A 6,037-nucleotide genomic window follows, 5' to 3' on the forward strand; every position below is an offset into this window, starting at 1 on the left:
CAAATTTTAAACTGTAAGTTATTCTCAAACAGTCTCTTTCTGGATAAAGTAGTAAAGAAATTATTCCAAAGACTCTCAAATCTCCATGGCTAAATTTTCTGGGGGTAATGCTAATCTTGATAAAGATTTGTATTACACTGGTGTTTGCACCCATCAAAATTTAGAATGATCATTTTATTTCAAAGGAAAAAGACTTGGAACAAATATTGAATTCTAATGATATGTATGTCAAAGCATTATGGACAAAGTTACCAATGCCTATAATTTAATTTGAAATGAATAAAAAATAATACAAGTTAGCCTTCTGCTCCTTCCCATTCCACAGATAGCCACATCTTTTGGTGCAGTGCCAGGCATATCCTGGAGACATGAGGGTGAAGGTTGGAGTAAATTGATCTGGCCATATTGGTCACCTGGTCACCAGGGGGCCTAAATCTGGCAAAGTGGATATTATCACCATAAAGTGACTCCTTCATTGGCCTCAACTACGTGGTCTACATATTCTGGTATGATTCCACCCACAGCAAATTCAACGTCATTGTTAAAGCTTAGAACAGGAAACTTGTCATCAATGGAAAGCCTATCTCTATCTTCCAGGAATGAGATTCTGCCAGCATAAATATGGTGATGCTGGTGCTGAGTATGTTGTGGAGCCACTGGAGTCTTCACCACCATGGAGAAGGCTGGGGCTCATTTGAAAGGTGGGGCCAAGAGGGTCATCAATCTCTGCCAACTTCTGCTGATGCCCCCTTATTTGTGATGATTGTGAACCCTAAGTATGACAACTCCCTCAAGATTATCAGCAATGGCTCCTGCACTGCCAACTGCTTGGCCCCCTGGCCAAGGTCATCCATGACAACTTTGGCAGCATGGAGGGACCCATGATCAGAGTCTGTGCCATTACTGCCACTCAGAAGATGTGGATGGCCTCTCTGGGCCGCTGTGGCATGATGGCCAAGGAGCTGCCCAGAGCATCATCCCTGCTTCTACCTGAGCCACAAAGGCTGTAGCAAGATCATTCCTGAGCTGAAGTGGGAAGTGGCATGGCCTTCTATGTCCCCACCCTCAATATGTCAGAGAAGGCTACCAAATACAATAACATCAAGAAGGTGCTGAAGAAGGCATCAGAGGGCCCCCTCAAGGGCACCCTGGACTATGCTGAAGACCAGGTTGTCTCCTGCAACTTTAACAATGACACTTGCTCTTCCACTTTAAATGATGGGGCTGGTTTTGCTCTCAGTGACCACTTTGTCAAGCTTATTGCCTGGCATGATAATGAATCTGGCTACAGCAACAGGGTTGTAGACCAGTTCCCTGGACCACCAACCCCAGCAAGAGAAAGAGGAAGAGAGAGTTCCTCAGCTGCGGGGGAATCTTTGCCCCAACTTGTTCCCCAACACATTGAGAATCTCCCAACCTCTACACAGTTTCCATCCCAGAACATTTGAAGAAGGGGAGGGGTTTGGGAAACCCTATATTGTCAGGTAAATACAATATATTGTACTCAGCCCCCCAAAATAATATGAATATAAGGATGGATAGGTCATAGGTATAAGGGTGTTCTGTGCAAAATTATTCAAATTTTTTTACATGTTGGAAATTTTCATAATAAAATACTGGAAATAATCACCGTTGGCACTCTTCTTGCAGTGTTCTTGAGGCAAACTTTGATCGACATGGGGTGAAAATCCTATTTATCCAATATTTATTGAGTACCTACCTTGACAAAATTTGGTGCTGGGTATGAGATTTTATTGAGATGCCATGCTTAGTAGTCCTCCTCTTAGAGTAGTCCTCTACTCTTACATACAACTAGTGGAGCAGCTCTAACTTCTCCCTTTAACTCCAATTCCAGCAGGAAGAATACAGGCAAATGTATCCCAACACTCTAGGATTCATGGATTGATGTATTTAGGCCTCCTTCCCTTCCCTCCTCCGTCCCTCCGTCCCTCCCTCCCTGTCTCTCTTCCTCCTTTCCTCCCTTCCTTTTCTCCCTCTCTCCCTCCCTCCCTCCCTCCCTCCATCCATCCATCCATCAGTGTGCACTTTATTTCTCTGTTTGGTGTGAAGCATTGAAATAGTGTTTAAGACACAGTTCTACAATCAAGAAGCTTAAAGTGTAATGGGGATCTCAGCATGAAGTCACTATTCCTGCAAGTTCTACTCTGACCTTGTTTATTCATACTTTCAGACAAAAATCACTTCAAAATGAGGGATGTGATGTAAGATATATGAAAATATACTTGTGTGCATCTGGAAAACTTCAAAAGTAGCATTTTTTAAAATTTTCCTGGTAATTTCTAAAGCCACAAAATATTCCAGTCACAAATAAAAAACCAAGGCTTTCCTGTGGGAAACTTTAGAGAAAACCTAACAAAACTTTCCCCAATTGGAGTAAACCATTAAATACTTAAAAGCATTTTAGTAGCATATAAAACCAAACCTAGTTCTCTGAAAATCATGGGGCCAAATCAAATGCTAAGATTTAAAAAGTCCCAACTGAATGCATCTCACCCAGGTCCTGCCAAGGGAGTTAGTGCTCCCTCCAGAGCTGTCTCCTTTTTTTATTGGTTTTAATTAAGTTTTACAGAATAAATTAGTTCACCATATTTGAATTACATTTGCACACAGAGATGAAAAGTTCTTCTTTCTCCCTTCCAAATCAGGGCTTTACTGCGGAAAAAGCAATCTGTGTGATACAACCACCATTGAAGCTCCAGTCAATAAAAAAAGTCCAATGAAGTGGGAAGGAGAGCAAATGGGAAAAAGAACCAAAGAGGAGGAAGCAAAAGCAGAGGAAGCAAATGGAGAACAGAGAAGAAAAAACTAGGGAAAGTAGATGAAGCCACAGGCAGCCAATGACTTGATACTCTTAAGAGCTGAATGCCAAAATCTTACTGTGAGATTCTAAATACATCTCTGGTTCCTTTTGCCAGTAAACTGCTAGTTGAAAGTCTTCATATCCCATTGTTTTCCATCAGAAATAAGAGTGCCAGATACTCTGTGATCCTAAGAATCAGTGATCCAGATCCCAGGTTCTTGGCTTTTTAAATAATTTATTTGTTTATTTCAGAGAGGTGGCCTGGTGGTGTGGGGAGGGGCGGAGGGAGAGGGGGAGAGAGAGAATCTCAGGAAGACTCCATCCGGAGCCCAGAGCCTGACACTGGGCTCAATTTCAGGACCTGAGATCATAATTTGAACCAAAATCAAAAGTTGGATGCTCAAACGACTGAGTCACTCAGGCATCCCTAATGACTTTTTAGGATCATCTACAACAGGAAAAATATATTTCTCTCACCTATTTCTGTTTTGGTACTAGAATTCCTAGGAGTTTTTCTTTACCTGCTTTTGCCTTAGTTTAAGCATATAATGAAAAACAAAGAAAGAAATAAAAGCCCATGTTAGACTAAAGAGTGAGTTTGAAACTTAGAGTGATAGGTCCTTCCAAAGGTGGTGCTTGTCTTTCTCTGTTTTTATTTTCCATCTTGAGAATTAGAATGACTGTGATGTGGGTTTCGAAGTGATTTGGCTGATTATATATACACATTTCTGAAAGTATTATAAGATTTTATTCACTGGGATATTTGAGTTACATGGTACATTATGGAAGTGGGAAATGAAGGGAGTATTGGGTATTCCTGGGAACAGACTCTGAGACAAAGATTAACTAGCAGTGGATTATGAAATGCTTATGGGATTGACACCTGCATAAGCAAATGGAAGGAAGCAGGATTGGGCATAGAGTGTGATGGAGTCTCAAAGCAGGTCTTAGCTAACTCCTGGGGCTCTGAAGCTGGGCAACCTTCCATAGTTGTTCCTTTTGGCAGTAAGAGGTTAGGCCCTTATTCTTCTGTATTGACCAGTCAGTGGATGCAAGCAGCTCCATGAGACAACATACTATTTGGTGAGAGCTCTCTTTAGCAGAAGGACCTCTGAAGAGGGCCAGCAGCTAAGACAGTGGTCACCAGCAGCATTCCCAGCAATTGTGGTAATAAATCATGCCTTCCTGGAGGGAGATTACAGCATCCATTATAAGGGACATTTTTTTTTTCCTTTTCCTTCTCTTCTGTGTCTCTTAATATATGTCTCCTAATATATGGCAGCCATAATCCCACATGGTTCTTTAGGTCTCTCCATAGGCATGTGGTTAGCTTAGGCTACTCCTTCTCAGGTTTTTATTTTGTTTTGTTTTGTTTTCTGTTTTCAGAACAGTTGGTTCCCTGAGCAGCTTGGTTCCCTGAGCAGCTAAAGCTGTGGCTTAAATTTTCCTACCAGCTTATCTTTCAACTTTGGTTTGAAATTGGAAAGACTGATGTGCCTCAATGGAGAAATTCCACTGACTCAGATTGCTGGGCTGGGGAGGGGCAAAGCCTGACCCATCAGTGAGAAATGTACAGGTACAGGGTTGGTTTCTGCTAATTTCTCTGATCTGTTTGCTGGTGCAGAAATGGATGGTGGTTGTTTTTCTGTTTCTTGCTCGTAAGGATTGTTAATATGAGTTTCAAGTCAATCCACTGGTGGATCTATATATTTTCCTTGGAGAGCTTAAGAAGGGCTCACTAAATAATATTCCTTTCCACCCATCAATCTGTGTTAGGAAGATGTATGACTGGTATCTAAGGTGCTGTCAGTGTGTTATTTTCCATGTTCCTCTCACATGTCAAATATAAAAATACAGCCTGTCAGTGTAAATGTGATATGGGGCATTGTTCAGAGAGACTGTGAAAAATCCTGCAGTGCTCCTGATTCATCATTTCAACAGCCTAATCATTTCATAGCCCAGTCTAAACAAAACAGTTAAGGGCATTCTGACTTAGGGGTACTGAATCAGGGTTGATTCAGAAAGGACTAAGAGATCCCATGAGAAAAAACACTTTGGAGAAAATAAGAGAAGTCTTGTCTTTGTCCTCAAGTTCATAGTTACTGATCTCTTTTGGAAGGTTGTTTATCAGTTAATTATTCTCCACCACACCCTGCACCCTGACATTTTGCCAAAGTGGCCAGGAGGCCTCGTTAAATCAGAATTTCTACTTTCAGCTCACCTGTCACAGCTAAAGGCTCCCTCAAATGCATTGACATTGATTAATATTTAATGATTGAATAGTAGAAATATTGGCTCAGCACTTTTTACTTTTTCTTTCTTTAAATTAAAAAAAAAACCTTTTAGAATGGACTCTGCTTCATGTGCACTCAGCTCTAGATTTCTACAATGTGAAATTTATGTGGGTGTCAAGAAGGGTAAAAGACTATTGCCCTGTAGAAGGCAATATGTGCCCTACGAAAAGGCTAGCCTGTGATGGAAAGAGAGAACTAACATTTAATTAGCACTCACTCTGTCAGGCCCTATGTGGATTATATAATTCGTATGTGAATTCCATAATTCATCTCCAATAGTCACAATACATCTACAAGGGATGTAGGTATCTTTATTTCATTTACAAATGAGGAAACTGCTTTAAAGAAGTTAGGAAACTTGTCTGAGGTCACATACTCAAACGGCAGCATCAGTATTTGAATCTTTCATTGTTCAGCCACATGGTCCATACTCTTTCCAAACACATGTTGCCTCCCTGGATCAGGAAGCCTGAGCCCAGCTGAGCCAGTGCCTTATTTGACTCCAGCAATCATTTCCTGTCTTTGTGTCTCCACTTTCCCATCGGTGAACTAGGTTATAAAGGAGATCTTGAGTTCTAATTTGCGTTCTTTTAAGACATTGAGATTTTTGGTTTTAAATCAAGTTAGCTCTCAGTTTATATGCGCAATACCTTACAGATAATTTTTTATGGCTCGCAGATGGAAAAGGAGACTAAGAAATTTTTCCTTCCAGGGCAAGTAATAACATATATAATCATGCTTTAAAAAACCTTTAAAATATGGGTGGTGTGCATTTTTAGGGTGATTGATCATCATATTAATGACAATGGAGAAGAGGCATGTTCAGGTAGAAATAGAGTAGGCTTTGGATGGGACAGGTAAGTTAAATTCTGCTTCTGGTTCCCATTAGCTCTGAAACTGGGACAAGCTTTGTAACTCCTAC

General features: G+C 40.8%; 1 pseudogene; it reads left to right on the forward strand.

The window, feature by feature from the left end:
* Positions 1-368: 368 nt before the first annotated feature.
* On the forward strand, positions 369-1,448 carry LOC122899246 (annotated as a pseudogene).
* Positions 1,449-6,037: the final 4,589 nt, after the last annotated feature.

The sequence above is a fragment of the Neovison vison genome, chromosome 2 (assembly GCF_020171115.1).
Source record: "Neovison vison isolate M4711 chromosome 2, ASM_NN_V1, whole genome shotgun sequence".
Taxonomy (NCBI): Eukaryota; Metazoa; Chordata; class Mammalia; order Carnivora; family Mustelidae; genus Neogale; species Neogale vison.